Source organism: Oncorhynchus clarkii, chromosome 10 (genome assembly GCF_045791955.1).
Source record: "Oncorhynchus clarkii lewisi isolate Uvic-CL-2024 chromosome 10, UVic_Ocla_1.0, whole genome shotgun sequence".
Taxonomy (NCBI): domain Eukaryota; kingdom Metazoa; phylum Chordata; class Actinopteri; order Salmoniformes; family Salmonidae; genus Oncorhynchus; species Oncorhynchus clarkii.
The window spans coordinates 37,950,451-37,961,665 of record NC_092156.1 but is presented as its reverse complement, the minus strand read 5'-3'; positions in this window follow the sequence as shown (position 1 = coordinate 37,961,665).

Here is an 11,215-nt window from a genome sequence, read left to right as displayed (position 1 = left end):
TACAGTATGACTGATTATAGTGAATGCACTGAATACCAGTGTGTCTAATTCTCTTGGGTCTGACCCCTCCAGTAATATGTGTTGGCAGCTGCTGAAGGACTGTCAACACAAGTTTGTCTTAACAGCTGCATCAAATAACCATCTAACAAAATTCATTTGGTTATACATTTGTTCTGTAAGTCACAAGGGCTGCTCCCAAACTAGGGTCTGAGGGTCAGCTCTGGGCAATTTCAGACCCTGCAGCTTTGATTAAGGCAGATTCAGTGTGATCATAACGGCAGTCACAGAATCTCTTATGCATGTCACAGACAGATGCTGCTCCCTTTCAGATAGCTAACGCCACCGCTGTCCTTATCTGCTGTCTGTGATCATCAGCTCTCTACATTCCAGACAGTTCACAGTAAAAGCATTTCAATCAAACCAACACAGGGCTCTAGTTTGTATATAGGAAGCATATTCTGTCCTCTGATCGGTTCTGTCTGCTTACTTTTCCTTCCTGGTATTGTACTTGTTTGTTCCTCGACCTTCCCAATATCTCAGAGGTGAGAAACACCGCTGGGATATACTTTTCAAACAAGCGATGATGAGGATGGGAGCCTGTATGTTAGGAAGAGGCAGAGATAAAGAGTTTATGGAAAAGTCTATCTATTTTACACAAGCAGCCCCATGTACAGAATTTCTCTATTACTTCACATTTGATTGATTTTATCTGAAATAATTGGTCGCTTTATGACTCATTATGATGTTTTCCATTTGAATAAGTTTTGAGATTACAAGCATAAGTAGTACAGTCATGGCCAAAAGTTTTGAGAATGACACAAATATTAATTTTCACAAAGTTTGCTGCTTCAGTGTCTTTAGATATTTTTGTCAGATGTTACTGTGGAATACTGATGTCACGCCCTGACCTTAGAGAGCATTTTTATTTCTCTATTTGGTTAGGTCAGGGTGGGATTTGGGTGGGTATTCTAGTTTTTTATTTCTTTGTTGGCCGGGTAGGGTTCCCAAGTACGATGAACACTTTCCACGCTGCGCTTTGGTCTCATTCAATTGACGACGGACGTAACAGAAGATCCCACCACCAAGTAACATCCTGGACCTGGGAGGAGGTAATGGCAGGGGACAAGACCCTGCCATGGAAGCAGGCAGAGGCAGTGAGAGAGGAATGGCAAAGAGACCAGGAATCTAGGACACTACGCAAGCACGAGAGGCAGCCCCAAAATAAATTTGGGGGGGCACACAGAGTGGTCGGTGGAGCAGAGGGTTGAACCAGAGCCAGACAGGGAGTTGAGTGAGGAGCTTGATGCAAGATTCCGGAGAGAGGTGCTGGCGTTGAGAGTGCTGAGGAGCGTGACACCAGTCCGGTGTCATGTGCACTGGTTTCACGCATCTGGCCTCCGATGCGCCTCCCAAGTCCGGTGCGTTCTGTGTCTCCTTCGCTCATTCGCCCTGGGTGTGTGTCACAGTTCCGGCACCATGTTATGCAGATCTACGCACCGTGTTTCCAGTGCGCCTTCACAGCCAAGTGCGTCCTGTGCTAGCGCCCCGCACTTGCCGGGCTAAAGTGAGCATCCAGCCAGGACGGCTTGTGGCAGCTCTACGCTCCAGACCTCCAGTGCACCTCCACAGTCCAGTACGTCCTGTGCCTCGTCCCCGCACTCGCCCTGAGGTGCGTGTCATCAGCCCGGTGCCACCTGTACCGGTCCCACGCATCAGGCCTCCAGTGCGCCTCCACAGTCCAGAGCTTCCGGCGACAGTTCCCAGTCCAGAGCTTCCAGCGACGTTTCACAGCCTCCTACGACGATCGGCGGTCCGGAGCCTCCCGCGACGGTCCGGAGCCTCGGGCGACGGTCAGCGACAACTGTCCCCGGTCCGGAGCCTCTGGCGACAGTCAGCGGCAATGGTCCCCGGTATAAAGAGTCAATATTTGCAGTGTTGACCCTTCTTTTTCAAGACCTCTGCAATCCGCCCTGGCATGCTGTCAATTAACTTCTGGGCCACATCTTGACTGATGGCAGATCATTCTTGCATAATCAATGCTTGGAGTTTTTCAGAATTTGTGGGGTTTTTTTTGTCCACCAGCCTATTGAGGATTGACCACAAGTTCTCAATGGGATTAAGGTCTGGGGAGTTTCCTGGCCATGGACCCAAAATATTGATGTTTTGTTCCCTGAGCCACTTAGTTATCACTTTTGCCCTGTGGCAAGGTGCTCCATCATGCTGGAAAAGGCATTGTTCGTCACCAAACTGTTCCTGGATGGTTGGGAGAAGTTGCTCTTGGAGGATGTGTTGGTACCATTCTTTATTCATGGCTGTGTTCTTAGGCAAAATTGTGAGTAAGCCCACTCCCTTGGCTGAGAAGCAACCCCACACATGAATGGTCTCAGGATGCTTTACTGTTGGCACAGGACTGATGGTAGTGCTCACCTTGTCTTCTCCGGACAAGCTTTTTTCCGGATGATCAAAACAAACAGAAAGGGGATTCATCATCGAAAATTACTTTACCCCAGTCCTCAGCAGTCCAATCCCTGTACCTTTTGCAGAATATTAGTCTGTTCCTGATGTTTTTCCTGGAGAGAAGTGGCTTCTTTGCTGCCCTTCTTGACACCAGGACATCCTTCAAAAGTCTTCGCCTCACTGTGCGTGAAGATGCACTCACACCTGCATCAAACTGAGGCAGCAGACTTTGTGAAATTTAATATGTGTCATTCTCAAAACTTTTGGCCACGACTATACATGACACAAAAATACAAATAAGAATTTAAACAAATATGTCTGCTTTTTTGTTTACCGCTTAATCTTTAATCAAAAATCATTTGCATACAGGTGGTTTCCTTTTTTTTCTAATTTCACTTTTATTTAACCCGGTAGGCTAGTTGAGAACAAGTTCTCATTTACAACTGCGACCTGGCCAATATAAAGCAAAGCAGTGCGACACAAACAACAACACAGAGTTACACATGGAAGAAACAAACATACAGTCAATAATACAACCGCCAGAGGAACCACTAGAGGAAGAATCGCCAGAGAAAGAAATTGAGGTTCCTTCACTACTGATACTGTCATGAGACATTCCAGAGAATAACTTAACCAATGCACCACAATCAAAGGTGCTAGAAAAATATTGTGGTTACGATTATAAGAACCATGAGTCAAACTACAGCCTCACTCACTCCCCCTTACACAAACCACCAGATATTGGCTATACAGCACCATTCATTTGTAAAATTCATGCTCTGGGAAAAAGTATATTAACTCCAATCTCCAGAAGAAATATACTGCTCCACTATCTTTCATGTTTCACATCTTCTGTCATTGGTTACTTTTTCCTTGTTAGCACACTACACAGGTATGTGACAAGTAATCCAAATACGTTGTTTGATGTTTAAAGTACAGACATATTCATTAATGTACAAGACAGTATAGAATGCATATTATTATTTAACATTGGTGATGATAGCTTTGATTTCGAAGGTCACAAAATGTTTATTACATGAAATAAATGTTGCTATCCTGAAGGCTAATAATTTCAGAATGACCGTCCATCCTCTCCTAAGTCCTCCCCTCTGTTTGTCCTTTTCCTCACAACAGAACCCCATCCTTGGTGTTCTCTAAGGCATTACAGTGTCATGGCACTATCTCTATTTCTAAAAGTCTGTTCACTCCCCATTTTCTTACATTTTCACACCAAAGTAGCACTCCACTAGCTGGGATAGTGGAGGCTGTAGATATACTGCAAAGCATGGATGAGAGCGTGAAGTGGGCTCTGCACACAGTGGCCGTTCCCTGTTTCCAAGAGCCATAACCAGAGACGGTGGTGATAGGGGTCTAATTGAATGTAGCTACAGATCACTTATGCTGTCGTTGGCCATATGCTGTTAAACTCCAGTGCACTCAAGTGTAGAGGAGGCCTGTGAAACATGCATCTGCAGGCAGGGATGATAAAGGACCGGCAATTACACTGTCTTTTTACACACAAAACACTGTACACATTAGATTGTTCCTCTCTGCCCCCTGGAGCATGGCCACTCTCCACTTGTCATTTGTTAATTGGTCTGAAGCTACTATATCTCCTCCATCTAGAGTTTACAGAGTATAACGTGTTCTATGTTTCAAAAAATAATTATTCTGCTGCTCTTATACATGAGCTGTTCTCTCAGAAATTGAGAAGGACCTTGTTAACTGTTAACTGCACAGTGCTTTGTGCTATGAAGCACACTGAGTCCATGAAAATAAACTATCTACAACATTAACCTGGAATGTAGGGCAAGAAATCCTGAAACAAATGTGTCTTCTAATAAATTATTTAAAGAGAGAGGAAAGAATAGAGCAGATATATAAATGCTAGACCCCAAGCTTATGAGTGTAATGACTCTAGTTGAAAATTTGCGGGGATAAGTAATGTCCCCTTCCCCCACCTCTGGTCATGCCAGTCCAACCAGGCAAGATAAAAAAAAGTGTCTTTATCTGTACAATGGTCTATCTATGTTCTACCAGTGATATTACAAGTCACAATGGTGGCCCGCCCTCTGCTGCCACTCCACTCCCTTCAGGATGATTGATGAGTGCAGAACCACTGCACTCCACCACTCCACGGGCTTTGATAGTGGCGAGGAAAAGCAGAAGGTGCCGTGGGGAGGTCGCTCCAGTCTGGAGACTCTGTGACATCTGCCCTGAAGTTATTTAGAGAAACAGCAATATATTAAAGCACTGTATTTATGCTCTGGATTACACTTAACATATCTCTCATGATTGAGACTATACATGAACACAGGGGTTAGGACCCCCCGTCATTTCTCAGACTATGATTCAAGCACTCAGCCATGTTTCATTGGAAGCCTATGAGGATGGTTTGAGCTTTACTGATCGTTCTCAAACGTTTATTGTGCTGCTTGCTTGTGTATGGTAAATGGTCTCCTTGTCAGCACATTCATGTTTCGCCTTGGAACCGTCCCTCTACAGTTCAGATACAACCAACATGTGAGAAAATTATTGGACTGCATCTCTACTAACAGACTTTGGAGCCTGACCTACAGACTGTCTAGCATTATTTACTCATATCACCATCACTTCCCACTGGGAAAAAACTGGTTGAATCAATGTTGTTTAGATGTCATTTCAGATTGAATTAGCAAAAAAGTCATGAACGTCAGGAAATTCTGTATCTTTTTTATCCAACTTTAACCTCAATGTAAATTATTATTATTATTATTATTTTTAATTTTACCCCTTTTTCTCCCCAATTTCATGGTATCCAATTGTTGTAGTAGCTACTATATTGTCGCTACAACTCCCGTACGGGCTCGGGAGAGACGAAGGTTGAAAGTCATGCGTCCTCCGATACACAACCCAACCAAGCCGCACTGCTTCTTAACACAGCGCGCATCCAACCCGGAAGCCAGCCGCACCAATGTGTCGGAGGAAACACTGTGTACCTGGCCACCTGGTTAGCGTGCACTGCGCCTGGCCCGCCACAGGAGTTGCTGGTGCGCGATGAGACAAGGACACCACTACCGACCAAGCCCTCCCTAACCCGGAACGACGCTAGGCCAATTGTGCGTCGCCCCACGGACCTCCCAGTCGCGGCCGGTTACGACAGAGCCTGGGCGCGAACCCAGGGACTCCCTTAACCACTGCGCCACCCGGGAGGCCCCTGAATCTTACATTTTAACCTAAAATGTTTAGTTGATTTCACATTGAATTCATGTTAGTTGACAACACAACCAAATTTAATTCAAAACTACACTCCGAAATGAAGTCTGTGCCCAGTGGGTTATAAGTGGGTCAATATATGCCCAAACAAGCCTCGAAGTAGGTTAATGAAGACTATGTCTGCTATTTACATAAGTCTCAGAATTTATGTAAATATTAGAAACATGCAAGAGGCTCAAAGCAGTTATTTTCAAGTTATGTCAAAAACATACTGTTTTAAGAAATGTTGTTATACATTATCTTTATTACAACAAAGAGTGCCAAAATAAACAAAAGAATCGCACAATGAAAACTGTGCTGTACTTTATTTTATCCATCTATAACTATTCCGTATTGGGTCAAGTGCTGACATGTTACTGACCGCTTTGCACGATTGTGATTGAGTGTTGAGTGAGGAATGTGACAGTATTTTTACAGGCTATGTGACTTTATGCTGTCTTGTAAGTCCTCAATGTTTGGACAGTTGAAATCAGAGTTTGCAGAGCTGACAGGTTCACATTACTCATGCAAGTCCTGTTTGAGTGACAGCTGCTGAATTTTTTTTACTGCCAGTCAGTTCAGGTTACAGACAAGCGGCATTTCGAAGCACCTGCTCTGGTAGGTGACGGTTAGAGTTACGTGTTGCGTGTTGCAGTAGGAAACTGACAAATCGTATGGTGACATGCTACAGACACCCTGAAAACCCCACAGGCTTTTGGTGATTTGCTGTTACTCTATCATTGAAAAGTCATTGGCTGCCATTAGCTGACTCTATGCAGATAACCTTTGGGTAATTGAGAAGAAGAATCAATGTGGTTGACAGTCTTCATGCAAATAACCTGTGGTAATTGTTTACTTGTCAGTGACAGAATAAAAAAAATTATACCATTGATGAATGGAATAAAATACATTTATAGAGATATCAGAGGCACCTAATTAAAATATTTACAACTCTTGTGTCTCTACTGGGAGTGCTATGCATTCTCACATAAAAAGCACTAAGCAGGCACATGGCACCAAGCCACATATATACAAATATTTGTTTGATAAACAAAAACATCTCAGAGGTATTTTATTCTCATCTCTTAGAATGTGCTAGAGAGAGTTCCAGTTTGAACATAGACCAAATGTTGCTGCAGGCAGAGAGAGGCCTCTCAAACAGTTCCTGGGAGTTGGTGGTTATACAGTAGGCCTGTCTACCTAGTCATGCAGAGACTCTGAAGGCGTCGCCTGCTCTTTCATTGACATTACAGCCAGGAAAGTATCAAATGACTGGTGGTCCCTGTGGAAAGTTCACATTTACAGAGTACTGAAAGCACTTTCTACGTGCCAGAGTAAGATGGGTGCCCACCTAGCAAAGAATTAACTTCAACTGCTAAACTTGACGATGTTTGAAGTTAATGTCACAAGTACAGTGAAATGCCTTTCTTGCACACTCTAAACCCAACAATGTCGTAATCAATAGCAATGTAAACTCAGCAAAAAAAGAACGTAAAAATCCAAATAACTTAACAGATCTTAATTGTAAAGGGTTTAAACACAGTTTCCCATGCTTGTTCAATGAACCATAAACAATTAATGAACATGCACCCGTGGAACGATTGTTAAGACAAACAGCTTACAAACGGTAGGCAATTAAGGTCACAGTTATGAAAACTTAGGACACTAAAGAGGCCTTTCTACTGACTCTGAAAAACACAAAAAGAAAAATGCCCAGGGTCCCTGCTCATCTGTGTGAACGTGCCTTAGGCATGCTGCAAGGAGGCATGAGGACTGCAGATGTGGCCAGGGCAATAAAATGCAATGTCCGTACTGTAAGATGCCTAAGACAGTGCTACAGGGAGACAGGATGGGCAGCTGGTCGTCCTCGCAGTGGATGACCACGTGTAACAACACCTGCACAGGATCGGTACATCCGAACATCACACCTGCGGGACAGGTACAGGATGGCAACAACAACTCCCTGAGTTACACCAGGAACACACAATCCCTCCATCAGTGCTCAGACTGTCCACAATAGGCTGAGAGAGACTGGACTGAGGGCTTGTAGGCCTGTTGTAGGCAGGTCCTCACCAGATATCACCGGCAACAATGTTACCTATGGGCACAAACCCACTGTCGTTGGACCAGACAGGACTGGCAAAAAGTGCTCTTCACTGACAAGTCGCGGTTTTGTCTCACATGGGGTGGTCGGATTTAAGTTTATCGTCAAAGGAATGAGCGTTACACCGAGGCCTGTACTCTGGAGCAGGATCGATTTGGAGATGGAAGGTCCGTCATGGTCTGGGGAGGTGTGTCACAGCATCATCGGACTGAGCTTGTTGTCATTGCAGGCAATCTCAATGCTGTGCGTTACAGGGAAGACATCCTCCTCCCTCATGTGGTACCCTTCCTGCAGGCTCATCCTGACATGACCCTCCAGCATGACAATGCCACCAGCCATACTGCTCGTTCTGTGCATGATTTCCATGGCCAGCGAAGAGCCCGGATATCAATCCCTTTGAGCATGTCTGGGACCTGTTGGATCGGTGGGTGAGGGCTAGGGTCATTCCTCCCAGAAATGTCCGGGGTAAGGGGTGCGTGTTGGTGGCAGGGAAGTCAGGTACAGGAGAACGAACTTGGTATAAATTGAGTTTTTTAATAAATGCTGACAAAACTCCAAAACAACCAAAATTTACAAAATAACAAAGTGAGTACAAAACCCGTTGCACACCAACACTAAATAGCACATCACATACAAACAAAACAATCTCCGACAAGGACATGAGGGGAAACAGAGGGTTAAATACACAATATGTAATTGATGGGATTACAACCAGGTGTGAAGGAAGACAAGACAAAACCAATGGAAAATTAAAAATGGATCAGTGATGGCTAAGGTCGGTGACGTCGACCGCCGAACACCGCTCGAACAAGGAGAGGGACCGACTTCGGCGCAAGTCGTGACAGTACCTTGATGGAAGAGTGGGGTAACATCTCACAGCAAGAACAACAACAAAAAAATATTCCAGGTTTCAAACAATTAAGGAACAGGAAAAATATAGACGCTAATAATAGGCCTAACCGTCTAGGCCTAACCGTCTTATGTCATATGGAAAGGCTTTCCCAAAAACCTTCTCAGTTAAATGTTAAGACTTTGAACATACCATTTTGTTGTTTTTCTATTAAAAAAGTGTAACTGAGAGCAAAAACCTCACAAAAAATGGGAATTAACTGAAACCTGTGAATTTTTGACCCCGTTGCCAGCCTCATTTATCTGTTTCAATATTAGGCCTACTATTAGCCTACTTTAACAGTACAGCTTGTGTTGGCCTGAATGTGAAAGACCAATATGGGATTCATCATTTTAGGTCAGAGTGTATGTCCCTGTTTCACATAGATCTTTTGACACAGGGTGCCTTTCCTTCGCCGGGCAGGCTGCTTAGTAAAATTGAGGCAAAATTAGAGTATACCCACTTCTCCAGGCACCATTAAACCCCTGTTTATGACCATAAATAACTGTAGTGACCCTGTGTTTATAAATGTGGATATTGATTTTGCCACATCATCATGCTTTGTGAAGCAGTCGATCCCATGCATGGCTACCGTATTTTGGTATTTTATTGGGATCCCCATTAGCTGTTGAAAAAGCAGTAGCTACTCTTCCTGGGGTCCACACTAAACATGAAACATGACATAATACAGAGCATTAATAGACAAGAACAGCTCAAGAACAGAACTACATACAAAAAATTTAAAGGCACACGTTGCCTACATATCAATACATGCACAGAATCTATCTAGGTCAAATAGGGGAGAGGTGTTGTGCCATGAGGTGTTGCTTTATCTGTTTTTTGAAACCAGGTTTGCTGTTAATTTGAACAATATGAGATGGAACGGAGTTCCATGCAATAATGGCTCTATATAATATTGTACGCTTTCTTGAATTTGTTCTGGATTTGGGGACTGCAGATTAACTAGGTCTTTCCTTGCAGCACTTGACCACACGACTGGACAATAATCAAGATAAGACAAAACTAGAGCCCGCAGAACTTTTTGGAGTGTGTTGTCAAAGAAGCAGAGCATCTCTTTATTTTACGGACAGACCTCTCCCCATCTTTACAACCATTGAATCTATATGTTTTGACCATGACAGTTTATAATCTAAGGTAACACAAAGTAATTTAGTCTCCTCAACTTGTTCAACAGCCTCACCATTCATTACCAGATTCAACTGAGGTCTAGAACTTAGGGAAAGATTTGTACAAAATACAATGCTCTTAGTTTTAGAGATGTTCAGGACCAGTTTATTACTGGCCACCCATTCCAAAACAGACTGCAACTGTTTGTTAAGGGTTTCAGTGACTTCATTTGCGGTTTTTGCTGATGCGTATACGGTTGAATTATCAGCATACATGGACACACATGCTTTGCATAATGCCAGTGGCAGGTCATTGGTAAAAATAGAAAAGAGTTGATGGCCTAGAGAGCTGCCCTGTGGTACACCACACCTTACATGTTTGACATTAGAGAAGCTTCCATTAAAGAAAACCCTTTGAGTTGTATTAGATAGATAGCTCTGAATCCACTATATGACAGAGGTTTAAAAGCCATAGGACTGGTTATGGTCAATAATATCAAAGGCTGCACTGAAAGCTAACAGTACAGCTCCCACAATCTTCTAATTATCAATTTATTTCAAACAATCATCAGTAATTTGTGTCAGTGCAGTACATGTTGAGAGTGCCCTTCTCTATAAGCATGCTGAAAGTCTGTTGTTTTTTTGTTTACAGAGAAATAGGATTGTATTTGGCTAACACAATGTTTTCCAACAGTTTGCTAAGAGCTGGCAGCAAGCTTATAGGTCTGCTGTTAGAACCAGTAAAGCCCGCTTTACCACTCTTGGGTAGCGGAATTACTTTGGCTTCCCTCCAGACCTGAGGACAAAGACTTTCCTCTAGGCTCAGATTAAAGATATGACAGATAGGAGTGGCTATAGTCAACTACCATCCTCAGTAGCTTTCCATCTAAGTTGTCAATGCCAGGAGGTTTCTCAATCATTTGTACACCTCTCCCACACTAATTTGACAAAATTCAAACCTGCAAAGTTTTTATTTTTTTATGCATGAATACGATGGCTCACTATTCATTGTTGGCATTTCCTGCCTATGTCACACCCTGATCTATTTAACCTGTCCTTTTGATTGTCTCCACCCCCCTCCAGGTGTCACCCATCTTCCCTATTACCCTCATTTTACCTGTGTTCTGTTTGTCCTTTGTCTTGTCTTGCCAGCCAGCGTTTTTCCAAGCTCCTGTTTTTCCTAGTCTCTCTTTTCTAGTCCTCCAAGTTCTGACCTTTTGCCTGCCCTGACACTGAGCCAGCCTGCCTGACCATTCTGCCTGCCCCTGACCTCGAGCCTGCCTGTACTGTTTGGACTCTGACCTGGTTATGAACTCTTGCCTGCCCTCGTCTGCCTCTTGCCTGCATCTCGTTGTTCAATAAATATCAGAGACTAGAACCATCTGCCTCCTGTGTCTGCATCTG